The 18,966-nt window shown below is 36.3% G+C and overlaps 1 protein-coding gene across 4 annotated transcripts in view; it reads left to right on the forward strand.

Moving 5' to 3' along the window:
• Window positions 1–18,966, forward strand: part of adcy7 (adenylate cyclase 7) — a 57,940-nt gene that overhangs the window by 2,569 nt on the left and 36,405 nt on the right. For 2 of the 4 annotated variants that reach the window (XM_055037027.1, XM_055037030.1), the window contains exons 1-2: window positions 15,866–15,912; window positions 16,152–16,202. The exons of 1 other annotated variant lie outside the window; for it this stretch is intronic. The gene's annotated coding sequence lies outside the window, so the exon portion shown is untranslated. Of the gene's footprint in view, window positions 1–15,865; window positions 15,913–16,151; window positions 16,203–18,966 lie in introns of those variants that run through there. One more of the 4 variants, XM_055037028.1, reaches the window with a different exon arrangement.

An 18,966-nucleotide genomic window follows, 5' to 3' on the forward strand; every position in this document is an offset into this window, starting at 1 on the left:
CATCTTCTTGACTTCTGTAAGATTGGATTTGTGAGCCAGGTGCAGCAAGATTACCATTTATTTTTGCAACATCTCATTTGAAAGCTCTTTTTTTGATAAAGACATTCTTTCTTAAAGTATGCTGGTTGAACTTTACGAAGGATGTCACTGAGTCATAAAAAGGTGCGAAAGAGAGTTCATAAAAGCTTTGGGATCGATAAAGTGACAGGAAGTCATGCTGTGACTTCCTGAAATTTGAAGAGGTCAGTTCAGGCTTTGTCAAGGCTAACACTTCACTTCAGGGTCCTTTTGTGAATCTGAGAAACCAATATTTGGAATTTTCAAGAGCCTGTTTTGAGGTTATTATGCTTCTTAAACACTGAATAAGAGCTACAAGGCATTATATGGCACTTTGTGTATAAAAAGGTCCCTGAAATCCAGTAAAAAGCAACTATGTTATATTACTCTTTGGACCTAAAAATGAAAAATATGCTGAACATATAGAGCGAAACGAAGCATACTTAAACCCAATTAACTTTAAAAGTTATTCTGGTTAATTAGTGTCATTAAATTACCAATATAAAAATATTACAGCACTCTCCACACAGATATGCTGTGCACAAATATGTGCACATATCTTGCACAGATATGCAAGATATGCATAGTAGCTACAGGCTTATAATAAATTAATATTACACAACATTAATCTATTTTTTCCCCCAAATCTCCACACTGCTAAAACGCAAGACAGATATTTTTTTGTCTAGTTGTTAGTTCTAATATCTTTGTAAACTTGAAGTAAGACAAAACTAACTTAAATCTTTCTTACTTTAGAAAGATTTAGAGGCTTGTTTAAGTAAATAATTCCTTAATTTATTATAACAAGACAATTCCTCATGTTATCTGCCAAAATAACTTTTTCTTCAATATTGAGGATTTATTAATTTTAAGTTTAAGTTTAATTAAAACAAGTCTCTATATCTTGCTAAAAAAATATAGCAAGATATAGTTTTGTCTTTCTTCAAGTGTGGAACAGTTTTTGTATTTGCTCTAGAAACTTGACCAAAAATACTTGATAAGATTTTGTGTTTAGTTGGTAAATTTGAGAAACGTTTTTTTTTTAATCATTTTTTTCTCCGAAGACTTTTTGCAGTGCTAGTGGCTCGTATTTTTGACAGTAGGCAGACAGGAAAGAGGGCGAGGAGAGGGGTGGAAGACATGCGGCAAAGGTCACCAGGACCGGGAGTCGAACCCGCTACGTCCGCGTCGAGGACTGAGGCCTCCAAACGTGGGGCGTGCTAACCCCTGCGCCACCCTGAAATAGTTTATTTTGATAAAACCAGCTTTGCCACAATTGTTACAACTGTTTTAAAAATGCAACTGAAGTCTTTTCCTATGACTAATAATGTACTTTTTTAAAATCAGATTATCGGGCAACATCTGGTCAGCCATTGGCAAATTACTGGTATGAAAGGTTTAACCCACACCACACCCGGTCTTCTTTGTTTCTGAAATTTTCCATCTTCCTTTTCATACAGTTTAGAGTCATTCGAATGAGAAAGCAAGGACATTTCCAGGTTAATTGGAGTTTTCTCTAGTTATTTGAAGCATTGACTAATTTAATGCTGCCTCTCCCCTCTTGATTCAGCAGCTTGAAAAGGAGGCCCCTATACATTTTCCTCATTTTATAAGATAAGATAAGAAATTTGGAAATATATTTTGGTCACCAAACATATGGACACATGTTCCATATGTCACATTGTTCTAGTAGCAGTAGGAGGATTAGTTGCTTTTCTGTTTCAGCAAAACTGTGGTACTTTTACTCAAAGCTGTCTTACCACAGGAGACTCATAGTGGCCCATACCTTTGTATGCTTGGTGGTCTGTAAGCTCCCCTTCCTGGGGTATAAATAGGACATGACACAGAGGCCCATTTCTCTCGCCCAGACATCAAAGTAGAAAAAAAAAACAAAAGAACATGCCATTCAAGTAAGGCAGATCTGGGGTCTTTACAGGTTAGTGTTTACAATGTATATGTCTCACCGTCACATATTGTTGAACTGGGTGCTTTGATCAGATCAGATGAGGTTTCAGCTTTTAATCGCTCCATTTGGGTTTGGTGAAAAAGCACGAAGTGTTCACTGTTAAGAACAGTGGAGGACCCATGGTGCTATGGGCTAGTTTCACTTTCAAATACTCTGGAAAGTTTTTTTAGAGGAATGGTTAAAGATAGTTCCCTGTCTATGTTTGCTGCCAACTTGTGATGTGTTACAGAGGAAGGAAAAGAAGAGTGATTTCTTTATAAGGAATAATTTCCTTTTCTTGATAAATGTAGTTTAAAGGGGCCTGATTTTCTAGATTTTTTTTTTTTTAACTTAAGCTACTGCAAATCATTTTAAAGGGGCTATTATGTAAAATGGACTTTTGAGCTTTATCTTTTGCTATAATGTTATTGCCTCGTCATAAACAAACCTGGTGTGAAGCTTTGATTCTCGCGCTTTTGCTAGTCAAGGGGGTCTCAAAGGGTTTCACACTGCATCCAGTCATTCATCCATTCACAGATGCATTCACACACTGTAAAGTCTTGAATTGCCAAAGTGCCTGTAGTGGAAAAGCTGTAATCTAAGTTACCATACATATGTGGAATTCACCATAGCTGTATGATTACGGTGCAGTAACTATTCTCAGTTTGACACAAAGGAAACCCTATTGTGATTGTGCATGCTATTTGATTAATTTCACAGTTTGCTGAATTTAGACAGGGACCATCTGTTCAGGGCTGAGCATTGTACAAATTAACACAAAGAAAAAGAAAGCCCAGAAACAGATCGGCACTGTTCAGAGTGACGCCACTGCCTACAGCTCAGCGTTGTTTTGTGACAAGTCTCTTAATAACCAGTGGTCAGGTTGTTTTGTTTTTCTCCATCTCCATTAGACCGCATTAGATGACCAAGTAGGAGGCCACACTCAACAGTGAATGTTGGCACTGACTGTAAACATGAGCACTTATTTTTTAATCTTAAGCCACAAATGCTCACAATACTTTCTCATTTTGCTGCCATTCTTTGTCAACCTGTAAACATAATTTCATCGAGAAAATATGTTGTATGTAAACTCTGAAAAACCAAACGTGCAACTACTCATGCATTAAGAACTTGATGAACACATGCTTGACTTGTGCTTGATGACTGTGACCTCAACAGGAAATATGGGGAACCTACACCGGAAATGCAAATGTGACTTTTTGCAGCTTCTTTAGAACTAGGCCTGACACTATCTGTCAAGCTGAGGTGTACATGCTCTCTTTCTCCTTGCAATACTTGCGCCTCTTGGTGTTTGCTTAATCAGTACTTGGGTTCCCAAAGCGACCCACATACGCAGAAGAAGACCAAAACTTGAATGCTTAGACACAGCCAGCAGTGGTCTGATTGTGATGTGATGCACTACGGTGACACAGACGTCTTTCATAAGATCATAATCATAGTTTTCAGCCATTGTTTACATCCTAATTTACCGCAGCTGGCTTTTTCTGATGCAGACTTATGATGGATATTTCACATCAATGACATAAAAGCTGGAGACAGTGCAACAGTCCCGTTCAGACCGCAGACGCTTTGAAAATAATTAATTATCATTGCATCCGAATTAGCATCGCATATGGCAGTGGCACAGATCCTCTTTCTTTTTTTTTATGTGTGTGGGGGTGAAAATATCAGAATTGGGTCATTTAGGCTACTATAAAAAAGCCAGATGTAGGTCAAATATTGGGAATAAAGCAGATTTGGGTCATATTGGCCTGGTACCATAACACAGACTTTTTATTTTCAGATGGTGGATTGATCAGAGCTATGTGAGAAACTCAAAGCTTCTCTATGACTTCATGCTTGACCTTTCAGATGTTTCTTGGTCTTCATGCTGATGATTGTTGACTGATTTTAACTAACCTTTGAGGCATTCATAGAACTGCTGAATTTCTACTGAAATTAAGTCACATGCAGGTGGTCACACTGGATTTTAACAAAGAGCATTAAAGAAAATTAAGGTAAATAACTACATATTTGTGGACTCTTTTCAGTTGTCTATGGAAAATCATATATTTTTATCTTCCTGACGCATGTGCAACTTTGTGTTGATCTATCAATACACTGTAAACTGAGAAATCATTGAAATGTTCAAGGCGAAGAAATGTTTTGAAAAAGTCCTCATACATTTTATATAATTGTTTAGCATCATTATGCTTCGTGCATGCTTTTAGCCCTTCACAGGACTGATGATTCCTCTTTCCCAATCTCCTTGTTTTGTTAATCATTATTTATATTCATCCTCTCTTCTTCCCTACAGGGATGAAATGAGAAGGGCTCCTCTTAGTGAATTAGGTGCTAATCTCTCAATGCACCAGGGACTAATTGACCTCATTAGCTTTGAGTCCACTGCCTCTAGGAAGAGATGTACTCTTTAGCACGACCTTTGGGAAACATGCTACAGATCCTTGTTATTAAGGGTCTTATTAAAGCAATTTAAGTTACTAAAAATTTTGATTTCAATCAAAGAATTTTTGCACAGCTAAATATTGCTGAAAATAATAAATTGTCTCCTTTTAGCTACAATCATTCTTCTCAAAATTAGTTCTGTCACTGAGTTATGGATATAAGCACAGCTTCAAGACCAGCAACGATTGAATTATTGGTCAGAGAAAGTCATTGTTACACAAAGCTCCCTGGATTGTTTTCTCTCCGCTGAGTTTGTTTGATGTATTTAAAAGGAGCCCAACCTCACCTCAGATCTGAGGCCATCGAATGTCGAGAGCACATGACCTTCTCTTTGGCTGATGCCTCTCTTCATCTTTTCACTCCCAGGACCTCCTTCACTCTGTATTGTGAAGTGAAATTGTAGAACGCTGTCCTGCTGTAGAAAAATAACAGAAATGAGGAGGGTGCCACTGCGACTGACTGTCTAAGCTCTCTCAAGGTTCAAAGGTGTTTGTGTTTGGCGTCATCAAATCGGCAGGAGACTTAGCTCTTCTGGTAAAACTATCCACTGGAATCTGTGAGTAAGCATTTTAATGCTCCTCTAGGCTTAAAGACTTTTAACTATTATGTGGCAAAAGGCCTACAGACAAAATCTGAAAAAAATAAGTAAAATAGTAAATAAATTTTTCTTATCAACAAACAGCTTGATAAAGAAATAATAGGGCTTACAATTATTTTAATACCTTATGTGAAAAAGTCATGTTAGAATTTGTCAAAATGTTTCTATATATTTAAATATTTATTGAACCATATTATGGCTCCTGTGCTGCACTGTACCGTGAAAAAGTGTTTCATTCAAACAGCCAAGCATGTGATTGGTTAACCTGGACAGATAAAGTTATAGTAACTCCGCCCACTGACTCATGCATATGATTCATTAATTACATAAATAAATACTGAAACAGTCCACAGTTTTCATTATTTATTTATTTAACAAATTGTAGTTGTCTTGAATTGTGATTAAAATGCATTTAAGTAATTTGTTATGGCCTATAAGTGAAAAAGTCTGTTTTTGTATGAAAGATTATAAGCTTTATGCATTTACCTTGATTTAAAAAAAAATGTTTCAAGAACCTTCATTGGCTTTTCAGAAGATATTATAGTATTGTTTCACCTTACTTTGGGAGACATTTTTCTTTTTTGACATTGTTTTTTTTTTCTAGATAAGAGCCTTTCTCTTTTTTTTGCTCAAACAAGCATGAGCATTTTCTACTTGGACTGCGTGTTTCTACATTAACACCTTGTGCACTTTTAATGATAGCTTTATAATTTTGGCTGAGGTTCCAGGAGGAGCCATGGCAGGACACTATAATTAACAACCAACAACTGGTGCATGGCCAGAATATTCTGTGTAGATCTTGTTCTCAAGGATGCCTCTTATGTGAGCGTGAGTATGCAGGCATAAATAGAACCCTATTAGTGATTGTTCGGTCACGTTGGAAACACAAAAAGTGACTGAATGCTTTATTAATAGGTATACAGTAAAAGTATTCATACCCATTAGACTTTAAAATTTTGTCACATTACTATAAATTTGACTTGTTTAAATTAGATTTTTTTCATGATCAAGAGAAAGCAGTGCATGATTGTCAAGTGAAAGAAAAGTAAGCATGATTTTAAAAAAAAGTTCTTTTTTTTACTCTGACCAATTAATTTTTTTTGTCTTGATTAAAAATATTTTAAAATAATCTATGTAAGATTACGTAAGAAAAAAATGCCTTCTTACCTAAACTAGGTTACAATATAACAAACTGTGTAAAACCCCTTTTAGTATTTAATTAAAATACATTTACACTTTGTGGCAATTATGAGACAATAGTCAAGTATTTTACTCAAACGTTCAATGGATACTTGAACAAAATAAGACAAAGATTTGTCATCAGTTTCTACTAAAACCTATTTGTTGATTTAAAACTTGACTCATAAAGGGCGTGTTTGCTTCAGTAGAATAGTGGAAAAACCAGTAGCATGATTAATATTCTGGTTTGTGTTTGAGTACAGCAACCCTCCACATACCTTTAACATAATGTGTTGTGAACCTGGATTACATTATTAGACTTTTAGTTGCAGTATTTTGGAGAAATGTTTGTAGCTTGTGCTGGGAAAAAATTATTTTCCAACTTAAGAAAAATAGGAAAGCTGATGGAAACTCAGAAAAAGACGTTGCAGCTGTAAACCAATCTATATTTGTTCTTCGTTTTTACAAGCCGTAGTTCTTTGGCTTTCATTTTCTTGTTATATTACGCTGTAGATGGACAATAATTTACTGTCATTTCAATCATTCAGTGTTCGATGCTCTTTCTTTAAGACTGAAAAAGGATGCAGTCTAACTTTAGCTATTTGAAGAGCTGCAGCACAACATGGGTTGCTTTGGAGTGCCATTAGAGGAATACCTCTTCACCCTGTTGGAGAAAATGTTCCATTTCCTGGGCAACTTTCCCACCCACAGCCCCTCAAAATGATCAACCTTCAGCATTGTGTGATTAAAACAAATGTTGATACAATTACAATTTGAAGTAGAACAAATTATTTACACTTGAAGGATGCAAAATGATTTATTGAAAGGTTAATCAAATGCAAAGTTCTTGATATCCCTTTAATGTAATGGCATTACATCGTATGTTGCGGATAGAAAGCTTTGAGTCAAACTGATTTGTGTGAAGTGACCTTTTGTGTCAAACTTCTTGATCAGAAGCCATGCCGAAACACCCTGCAGCCAGTGTGAGCCGATGCTTTCTTCCTGTGAATGTTTGAGAGCGGATGGTGCAACTGTGTGGGTGTCTTGCTCTCTCTTTCTCCCCATTTCATATACAGAGTATTGTGCTTGCTATCATTCAAGGACATTATGTAACGCTTGTGAGAGCACCCCATCTGGAGAAGTGCCATTGAATTGAAGAGTTTGCAGAAATCACTGCAGAAATGAAAAACTTACCTGTGAAAGACATTAGTAACTAAGGACACAAAAGAGGAATTTACTGTACATCTGTTTGATAGTTTTAAAGCGCAAATAATCTCTGTAGCATTTCAGGGGATTTGGAGTTCATGTTTAAAGATGTAATGCACATTCCACTTTATGTAGGTGCGTTTGTAATTATTTAATTCCAGGCTATGTAGATGTAAAGGTAGGTGTTTGAAACTCGTTCAGTTGAGTTGAAGTGCAGTTTTGTTGTGGATGTGCATTCAGTGTTTTACAAACATGCAGGATTTGCATGCCAGAGTCAGCCTTGTGGACATGTCAGTAGCTCAACAAGCTGCTCATTGTGCTAAGCTGGTTAATGAGTAATTAGCCACCTCTGGCTCTCGCATTAGTGGTGGATGTGGTAGAAAAGGCATGGATTTGGGCATGGAGCCCGTTTGTAATCTGGATTACAATAGGAAGCCACTAAAATACATCTACTGACTAACTGAGACCAAAAAATCTTAAATGTGAAATATGGTATGTATGCAACTGTGGAAAAAAAATGATGAGACCACTGTATTGGACCCAATTAAAAACTTCATGGTTATCAAATATTGATTTCTGAACTCTTCCTGAGTTAAAACATTAGTATTGCTGTTTCTCAATGAATATGAACTTGCTTTCTTTGCATTATTTAAAGTCTGAAAGCACTGTCTCTTTTATGATTTTGACCATTACTTTAACCTTCAGAGGTTTCTCGTGGAGGCTATTTAAATATTTTGTTGCTTTCCCTTTTACTGGTTAGTTCCGCCTCTCAGGTATTTTGATTAGGACGTCTATCTATAGCTTAATACATAGAGGGTGTGTTTTTATTCGTTATTTTCCAGCTTAGAGAGTGATTATGCTAACAACTGCTTGATATTGTTGTGTCTGAAATATTTGCTTTTATTGGTTGGGAAGTTATTGTCTGCCATTTTCCTCGAACTTGAAGGTTCGTCTGAACTACTTGCATTGATGTGGTTCTTCTTTCCATCTACTCAGTGTGAAAATTATCTCTTAAAACAGTTTCTTCAATAAGTGTTGCTTGTTGTGTCTATAATTTCCAAAAGCTACAGGACTAGTCTTATTGTTGAAGAACAGCTCTGTTCTTGAGTCTGAAAGATGCAACTTATGCTGCATCATTGGTTGATGGAGTATCAGAGCTCAGATAATCTTCAAAACATGGCATCAATTTCAAGGTCAAGCTGATAAACGCGACTCGGGGGAGTCAGTGTTCAACTACAGTGCTTAGAAAAATTTTCATATCTCATTTTCACATTTTGCTAGTCCTGTTGCTACCTGAAACTTCATTGTATTTTATCTAGGATTTCATTTGATACATTGGCACAAAGTAGCAATAAATATCTGAAAAAAAACAGTGTGTATTTTTATTCAAACGCTTTTCTCTGATATGCCTATAAAGATCCAGTGCAACTGAATGCCATCAAAACTACGTAATTTGTGATTTTTGAAAGCTTGTTAGAAAACGTAAACAACTAGATTTGTAAATATCAAGGGTCACAGCGGAGAGGTCAAATATAACATTGTTGGAAGGTTTGAAGCAAAGTTGGGTTATGAAACAACAACTTATTTTCTAGGCCACTGTTTGGTGGCCTAGAAAACGAGTGTCCGAGAACTCTGGTCTGAGATGACCAGAGTTCAGATGAGATGAAATTAGAAGTTTATCGCTAACAGGTAAAGAAATCACCATGAGTTGAATAGACTTTCAACTCATAGAGTTTCACTATAAACTATGAGAAAGGCTCGAGTGTTTCACTATAGACTTTCCTCATAGTGAAACACAGTGGTGGCAGGATTATGCTCTGGAGATTCTGTTCTCCAGCAGAGACAGTAAAGCTGGTAAAACTTGATGGGAAGACACTGTCTCACTCAATCTGACTGAGTTTGAATTACTCTTCAAAGAAGGATGAGCAAAAAGCCCCAACTCATTTTAGAGGCGTCACCTTAAACAAAACACAAACAAAAAGGCTGAAGTACAGTTAATTAAAGAAGTGACAGAAAACAACAAACAATACAGTTCTTGAGTTTCCTATTCTTCCAAAAAATTTCAGTTGATTTCTTCTTTCTGAGTTTTGCTTTTTAAAACAGAGGCAATCATGTAGAAATTATTCTTTTACAAAACAACCCCCCCCAAAATACTGGTCTTATTAAAAAGTCAGATAAATGTTTAAGTACAATACACTCCTACCATGCTGCTCAGCATTTGACAGCAGCTGTCAAGTCATATGGGAGGGCCAGGAGCCAAAGGAGCTTTACCAGGTGCCTGAGGTTGCAACACTGAAACACTGTAACACTGCAAGTGGAACCAGTGTTGCTCTGGTTCCACTTGCAATAATAAAAAATATACCTTAAAAATAAATATCTGGAAGGTTTCTCTCACGTTTTGATGCAAATATTATTTAAATTTGTCAGTACTGCTACATATGTAACAAATCCACATAATAAGGAAATAAAACCCAGTTAATATTTTCCCCTTAAATTAAAATTTCTCCATAACGAAAGTTAATCTAATCTTCCTGGAAGGATCAGGTGTCTGCCATTCAAACCTCACTCACACAGATCATTTATGAAAGTGTTTCGCAGATCTCTGCTGTCAGCAGCTGGGACGCCGCTGTGGGCTCAGGTGTCTCATAGTCTGAAAAGACTGCTACTCCAGCGATGAGGCTAGTTCGTGTACCCTGTTTATCTTTTGAGTGTTGGAAAAAAAAAGATAATTTGTGTAATGCATTTACGATTCCATTTGTCTCATGATGTTCTTTTTACATATCGTACTCAAATGTAATCTGTAGAGTAGAACTATATTGTACGATATAAAAACAGATAGATTGTTCTAATTTACTTCTGTGCTTCATCTACTGTTTCTTCTGTCAGCTTAAAATCAGAGGTATTTTGTTTTCTTGCAGCATCCATCTGTGACTAATTGTGCACTGGCTACAGGTTCCTTTTTTGTGAAGCTGTCCTTGCAGAGTTGTTAGGGAAATGAGTCACAGTTACCAAGGAAGTGAAATGCTGTGCGGTCAAGTGTGTGTTGCAGGGTAAATTCTGCCTTTGCTTGAGAACCCTGAAAACCAGGCTGCTGTTTTGACATCTCAGATCTGTGAAAAAGTGTTTAGACTTGCAAATTATGATAGAATAAAAAAAGCATGAGCTGAACATTAAAAAAAAAAAACCAAGCTCATCTTTTAGAAAACTGGTACTGGAACACGCAACACAATTTTGTTAAAGTTCTCACCTTGCAGAAATCAACAGTACACCCCAACAACTGGCCTTTTCTTTTGCTCTTTGTGGCAAACATACCTCTCTGTAATAGCAAGTGAACTGAAAAAGCGGCTGCTGCTTCTGCTTCATGTTGTGAGATATTGCATGAATGTAAACGTATTTTGAATAAAAAGCTGTGAGATTGGCTTGTTGCTTGTTGACACTCACAGCAGATCAGCCAATCACCTGGCATCAACTCGGTGCATTTAAACCTATTATGGGAAAACAGACTGCCAGTAACTTAACTAAACTTTGGTTGGCGATGCAAAAGTTGCTCTTACTCTAATCTAGTTCCAGATGCAATCCAAGTACAGATAAGAAGTTCCTGTGTTGGTTTCTTTTTGTGACAGATAGTGATGATTCACTCACAGCAACTGTTTTAGGTATATCTGTGGTCACTGACACTAAAAGCAGATCAGCCAATCACCTGGCATTAACTCTGTGCATTTAAACATCTTGATGCGATAAAAACGCCACGGTTCCGTTTGTAGCGTAGTTTTATTTTCTTGTGAACTTTGTCTTATTTAGTTGGATTTAATTACTTTTTAGAATGGGTTTTCCAGTTGTTCTTAGTTATTATCAGTGAAATATTGTTTAGTTTCACTATATTTCTATGTTAGTGATAGTAGTAGTTTTAAATGTTTTCATACTTTGGTAAATTTTTAGGTGCAGAATTCAAAAAAAGTCAAAGTATTGTAATAATGTGTACATTGAATGAGGTTACCATTTTTTAAAAATGATAAAATTCTTGTTGAACAGCTGACTAGCTATTTTTCTCAACTTTTGCTGTTGCCATTTTGCAGACTGGCGTAAGTTTCGGCAGAAAGATTATGGACTGCTGTAATTTGCCGACAACTGATGCGTGGGGGGAAAAAAAAATCCATTTTACATCGGTTCAAAATGTTAAATGGATTCATAAGCACAAAAATAAGGCCTTTGTATCTCTAATTTCAGTATATTTTAGAAAGTTTTGTAAATGCATAATTTAGTTCCACGTAGTTATAGTTTTTCCCCATTGATTACCATTTTTATTTATTTCTGTTATCAAAAATACTTTCTCAATTTCAGTTTTTATTATTTTTGTCATTTTAGACAACCTGGCAAAACAACTGGCTGAAGTTCAAACATCAAGCATGAGGTGGGGAGAAAAAAAGGGTTTCAAAGTAATTTTAAATATAACATGATTGTTGATACCAGATGGGCTGGATGGATGTTTCAGCATCTCTCCATTAATAGAGAAATAGAGACAATGCCTTGTTCATGTCAGAAGTCAGAAGAGAGTACGCAGTCTGGTTTTTAGATGATAGAAAGTAGCAGTAACTTAAATATCCACTTGCTACAACAAAGGTATACAGGTTATCATCTATGTTATTATCTATTCCAGGAAGTCAACCAGAAAATAGGCTACAGTTGCAGTCGGCAATTCTAGACGCCACATCTGATCTGAGGCTGCAATTCTCACAGATACGACAGAACTGAATGGGAACACATTGCCTGATCCAATGAGACTAAACTGCAACATTCAGATGGTAGGGGCAGAAGTAGGTGTGAAGAACATGAAGGTATGGATCCATCCTGACTTTTAGCAACAGTTCTGGCTGCTGCTGCTAGTGGTGGTGTAATAGTGCAATGTTTGTTTTCTTGGCACTTTGTTCCCAGTTGAGCATAATTCCAACACTTTAACCTACATAAGTATTGTTGTTGACGTTTGGTTATTACCTTCTCTTTGTTACAATAATATACTCATCTTCTGGTGGCTTCTTCCAGGGGCATAACACACTTGGCCACAAAGCTCGAATAATCTCACTGGATTCTTCAGCATTAATATTGTAGCATAGCTGAATAGCCAACAGATTTGCAGTAACAGTGTGATGCTGTTACTCCTTCAAATACTTTGTAGACAAAGAATATGTCAGAATAAAAAACAGACATATCAGAATAAACTAATATTAGACGTTGAAATAAACCTTAAATATCATCCAAAATTTATATGGCAGCATTGGGAATACAAAAACTGGTGTGACTGGTAGAACAGAAACCATTTCACAATTCTTTGTGTCATAAAAGTCACAAATTAATTTGTTGCTGTTAGTGGTTTTCAATGTCAGAAGTGTGGTATGCACAAGTAAATGCAGTGCAACTAGAAACCTTCAGAAGTCACATAATTAGTAAATCTAACAAGTTAGTTTCAATTATTTAATTTAGTAGGTTTTGACACATTCACCATTTTAATGCATTTAATAAATTTTTTTTGATTAAAATGCTACTCATTAATTATATACACTACAATTAACTCAGGTAAGGGTTTTAATCAAATCGCACCACAACTAAGTATAAATCCAGCTGTTCTGTGATCTCCACTAAGAAGAAAGACATTGTTGAGACCATTAAATCTCCCAGTTTTCACCTTATTGTCAAACTTGTGAAAACAGGGAGCATGGTGTTGTGAGACCAAAATGAAACTTTTTGATCTCGAGCCAACACCATATAAGCAGCAGAAAAACACTGCCCCCCTGATGGGACATGGTGGTGGGAGCATCATGCAATGGGATGGTTCTTCTTCAAAAGGACCAGTGAAAATGATCAGTGTTAAGTGGAAGGTGGATAAAGCAGACTGTTAAAGAGGGGGTAAAAGACATAATGGTTTAGATTAAATATAATTTATACATAACAATGGCCTGGACAAAGTGTGTTTGTGGTGTGCCTCCAGATTTGAAAAGCTGGTGGAGATACTTTTTAAAAGACTTGCAGCTGTAATTACATCAAAAGGAAGTTGAACAAAGTCTTGAGTCAATGGGGCTGAAGACAGACACACCCTTTAAAATTCAGAACTGTGCATTCTGTTCCTTTCACTTCATAATTATGCTATCAAAGTTTCTAGATGTTATTAAGTTTTCACCCTTAAACAAATAATTTTACAAGACATTTGTTGGCATTGCCTAAACTAAAATAATTTCACGTTTTGGTTTTCTGTTTTAAACACTGATGTACATCAGTTGAATGAAATATTTGTACAGCACTGTCAGACTGTGACTCATTTATGGGAAGGGTAGCAGTGAGACTCAAGTCTTTTCAAGCCATTTCCTTTGTGTGAGTCTGCAGACAGATGCTCGGTAGGAGTAACCCTGCCTTCACACAGCTTTGCCAAAAACCTCTCCTTCCCACTCAGCCACAGAAATCCCGGAAAAGGTACTGGTGTGTAAAAATATTCCCGTGTTGCTTCTCAACGGCGTCGCTTTCATTCACATTCCTTGGCCCACAGCGGCAAAACACAGGGGATGGCAACTTTCACCATGCCTCACACAAAGCTTCCTTTGAGATCAATAACTGGCATGACCAACACAAAAACCATCACTAGGTGCGTTTCAGAAGCTTAGCTAAACACAAATTGTATGCCAAGTGCATGAAACAAAGTATGGACTTAGAAATTTTAAAAGGGCTGTTAAAGACACACAGGGGAAAACCAGAATGCTATTAGTTGAATCCTCAGCTACCATTCAGTGAAGTCATCCGTGGCTCTCAAAAGACATTTGAGGTAATGAGATCCCTGTGTGCTCGCCCTGCGTCACTCCGACCGTCCGACCTCTCTGCTGCTGCAGGATTTTAAATTGAAGGCTTGGACTGTGGCGTGCCATGCAAAGCTAAGAATATGCAGTCAGCATTCCCCCACCCCATTGTGCACATGGATTATTTTTCTTTGCAGAGCTATTTATCTAACAAATCTTTTAGTGAGCAGTTATAAGCATTTGACAAATGTGACTGGTTTTCAGTGCATCAAAATGTTTATTGGTAATATTCTAATCTAGTGCCACTGAACTGAAAAAGTCATATCCTATCAGTTTATATTCGTGACATGAACTGACATGTGTTTTGTTTTGGAATAAATTTAATTTAGTTTCCCTGATGACTAATTTAAGAAGACTCCTTGGGGCTTGGTGGGGTTTCGTTTTTGTTTGTTGTTGTTAAAGACAGGGAAAAAAACCCTAAAACAAATAAAATGCATCAATGAAGCACTGCTAATCAGTTTACTACTCTACCAACAAAATTGTACTGTCATAGTCTGTTTTTCATTCAGCAAAATCCACTCCCCCTCAGCACAGATGTTTTTAGAAAGAATGAATAATTCTTGGCTTCTCACCCACAAGCTTTACATGAATTATATAATCCTCTTCTAGTGGTTACATGGATTCTTCATGTAACCACTCCTTCAACTACAGAATTAAATCAAAAATCCTGTTTTCTAGCAATGAAATCATCTCCAAAAGGTTCTGCAAATAAAATGAAACTCTCTGAAGAAAAAAACTGAAACACATTCAGCAAGTAAACCGCCATGTTACTGTCGTATTTTAGTGGAAACAGTGCGTTCAGGTCGATGTGTAGTATTGGTTTTAATCTGCGACTCTATAACCAGACCAAACTCTTCTATGTGTGCGATTTAGTGAATTGTGTTGACTTTTGAAGGGGAAATCAAGCAAGTCTGCTCAAATAAAGTGAAATCAAGCAAGTCTGCTCAAATAAAGTGACCAGTCAGGTTGGGGACATGTTGAAACATGCGTTCTCTTCAGGCGTCAAATATATCAGGAAACATAGTGAAAACATTCAAGTATTTGTTGTTTCCTCTCGTGGTTTTTATTAAAAGACATTCTTTTGAATTTCTGTGACTATTTGTTTTCTTTTCAGATTTGTTGGTTTTGCAACTAATCGGAAGTTGGAAGAATCTAAAATTATTTTGTGTTTTGTGCAAATGTCCCGCAAAAATTACAAATGTACCCATGTTGTAGACATTGTAGCATCTACAACATTGAAAAGACTTTCTTTAGAGAGATCTTGCTCAGCCGAGGTTTTCGAAGTTGTGGTATTTAGTGTCCTGGGTGGAACTTCAGTGACTTACTTTAATCTCTTAAGACTGGGTAATGTTTTTGCACTATTTCTCATTGGTATTTACAAGAGATTCAATTCAAGTAAATTAACGTTTGTTGCATGACTAAGTTACTAATGTGGTTATTCATACTTTTGCGTTGGACTGCAGCTTGACAAATTCGGTTTATTTATTCTTCAAATGTATATAGTGTAGACAAAGAGATATTATTTTTTTTTTTACTGCTATATAATTTATATTGCTCAACAGTTGGTGGTTGCCACAGCAACCAGTAACAGCTTATCCACGTTTTCTGTTGCTGTAACTGTGGTACGTATCAGGGTTAGCTCTGTGTTTTCTTCAGAAGTATTATATTTTAACATACGTTTCAGACTAATTTAATTATGTACGAGATTGTATGTCTAATTTTTTGTATGTGTTTTCATTTGTTATCATATTCATTGTTGTGCCTTTCAGCTGTGTTTAATTTTACAACTGTTAACTGGTCAATCCTTGTCTTTCTCTGTAACTAGTTTAGGTTTATTTATTGTATTTCATTTCATGTATAGAAACCAAGGCTGCTGGGCTGATGTAAACCACTGACTTGAGATTCTTCTTAGGTATGTTTTAATTTTTTAGTAATGTTTCAGTTACCAGTTGTGCGATAGACCTTATTTTTAATTTATGTTAAAAATAAGGTCAGTAATGTGGACTTTCATGTTAACATTACTTCTGAAAGCATGTCTGTTTTGTGGAAACCTCCTGAGGCCCCTGACCACACCAACAAAACAAAAGATTTAACTAAATGTATATTTATGTTGTCTGTCCAAAATCTCAAACATCTTTTTATTACGGCTGCACTTTCTACCCACTGACGTAAATTTATGTGATGTACCACTAACCTATCGGTCAACTCGCGCCTTTTTCTGTTGCTGTCTGTAAGAGGGGGGTGTAGACACTGCTGATGAATAATGTTTACCACCAAGTTGATTTTCTCACTGGTTAGAATAAATACAGTAACCTTGTAAAGACTGAGACAAACAGAAGGGTTACATATTCGACTTCATCCCTTTCCTGCCTGTCACAGAAATTCAGGTTATTTTGATTGTAGCTGTAATGCTCTGTGCAAATTCAACTTGTTTTAGTAGTTAAAGTCATTTCATGTACATTAACAACATGCTATTTTTGACAGGAGTCAACCAATGCAATGCACACTATGAATTAGGAAAACGTTTAACTTTAGATATAAGAACAGATTGTGGGAAACACGCACCAGATAGCCCTGTCAGCAGCTAGAGTTTGATAGTCGTCTGGAAAATTACCATCATCACACTGACCTTAAGCTGTCATCCATTTCTTTTGAAGCAGTGCAGCATGATATCTGCATTAGGTTCTTTGTAGCAGCGTAAACATTCCCATCGCTCTACTGGTTTCAGATGTTGAGGTTTTCTGAGTGGGATAGTGGTAGTGAGCTGGCTGGACTGCTGAGGAATAATTATGGTTTTTTTCTTATGGGTGGTGGTGAAAAAGGCGCCCGTTTGCTCCAGTGTTATGGGAAAGAGTGTGGTACGTTTTGAAACCTGAATCAGGGATGTGGCTGGTGACATCAGCTGGAAACAATGATCCTTGTTGCTGGAACAGATATTGTCTATTCTTCATGTCATTAGGGTGTGCATTTTTATCATCCCCAGGGCTACATGAAATTAGAAAATCTTGTGCTGATGGTAATATTGGTAAATTTTGCAATACATGCCTATTTTCTTTCCTTTTTCTCATTTGTGCTTCTTTAAGCACTTTGGGAAAGGTCTGGTGTGAGTATCTTCTGACTGTCCGACTGCCCAAATATTGCCTTATGTGAAATGCCACTTTATATTCACCATATATTGTCCATCGTTAATTAGTCCACAATCTCTAAGTGAAATATTTCGCAGTCTATTGTCTTCTAAAGTCAATAAATTAACTAAAGAATCCACCTGTGTGTAATTTAACTTTCTTGTTTTCTATAAACCTTAAAGGTATTTTTATTTATTTATTAGTAAACAAACATCATTAGGGCCATGGAACACCACAAATGTCAGGGACAAAGTTCTGGAGATGTTTACAGCAGAGTTAAGTTAGAAAGCTGTTATTTTAGCATCTTACAGAGCAACACATGACTAAGACATGCCTTCTTAAAATGACAGAGAAATAACCAAGAGGCCTAAGGCGTTTGTTCAGACAACACGTATACTCATTTTTGTTACATTTGATATGGAAAGGATTTGTACTGCAGCTGCATCTCTAACCTTTGCACCTGAGGTCAGACGAGGCAGTAGCAATGCATTCTGCTAGAGCTGCACCTGAAAACTTTGACGCATTCTGTCTTGTAGCCTAAATTCCCTTAACTCTTACCTACCTATACTATCACTCTAATCTGCTAGCGTGGCACTGTGCTGATATATTTTCTCCCTTTTTTTTCCAATCTGTGTCTTGACTCACTTATGTTATCGCACAATGACACGCATATGGATCTTTTGAGTGAGATAACCAAAAAATACAAACTTTGTTTCACCATTTCCTTTCATTTTTGCACATGAACTAATGTTTGAAAGCCTTTTATACATAACTTTGAAAGGCATCTCACAAAGCTCTGTGCAATCTGAGAGCCCTTCATTCTGAAAGGCTTTCAAATAGCTAATTATGATATTCGCCTCCAGCTTATGAAAACACATTTCAGCTTAGAATGCATTAAAAATTATAAAAAAATATGAGATTAATGAAAAGGTGTGTTATTTTCAACATGTACTTCTAATCTGACAAATGAGCCTCATCAAAACACACACTGTGATTTTATTTATTTATTTATTTTTTATATTTTTTAGTATGGCTGCATGTTTTAATATGCTAATTAAAGTTATTCTGGGCTCATTAAATTGTATGGTTTATTCTAAATTAAGCTGAAATATTTTTGTTACTCTAATAATATCCTAATTTAAATTATATTGAGACAACTGACATTCCTAGAACCATTTATATACAGTAATTTATTTGAATTTACATTCGCATGTTTACCAGTTTATTACCTTTTGAGCCTTGTGACAGTCACACTGAGTGTTGCCCTGAATATGACTTGCGTGACATTTTCCTTTGAGGGAGTGCAGGTGTTTTTAAATCCAAGTAGCATATGAGAAGGAAATGGCTCAGACTAATTTGATCAGGGCAATTTCACTATTGGATTTGTCCCTCGGCTGATATGTCTAGATTTAAATTCTATGTATTTTTAAACCAATAAATTCCTATTTTTACCTGCTGTTTGTGTCGAGCAGAAAAACAAATGGCTACACTTGCAGCAGTTTCAGCCTTTGCTTGATTTATATTTAAGTGCATGTGAAACATTTTACCAAT

This window comes from Poeciliopsis prolifica, unplaced genomic scaffold (assembly GCF_027474105.1).
Source record: "Poeciliopsis prolifica strain line A6 unplaced genomic scaffold, Auburn_PproV2 SCAFFOLD011, whole genome shotgun sequence".
Lineage (NCBI taxonomy): Eukaryota > Metazoa > Chordata > Actinopteri > Cyprinodontiformes > Poeciliidae > Poeciliopsis > Poeciliopsis prolifica.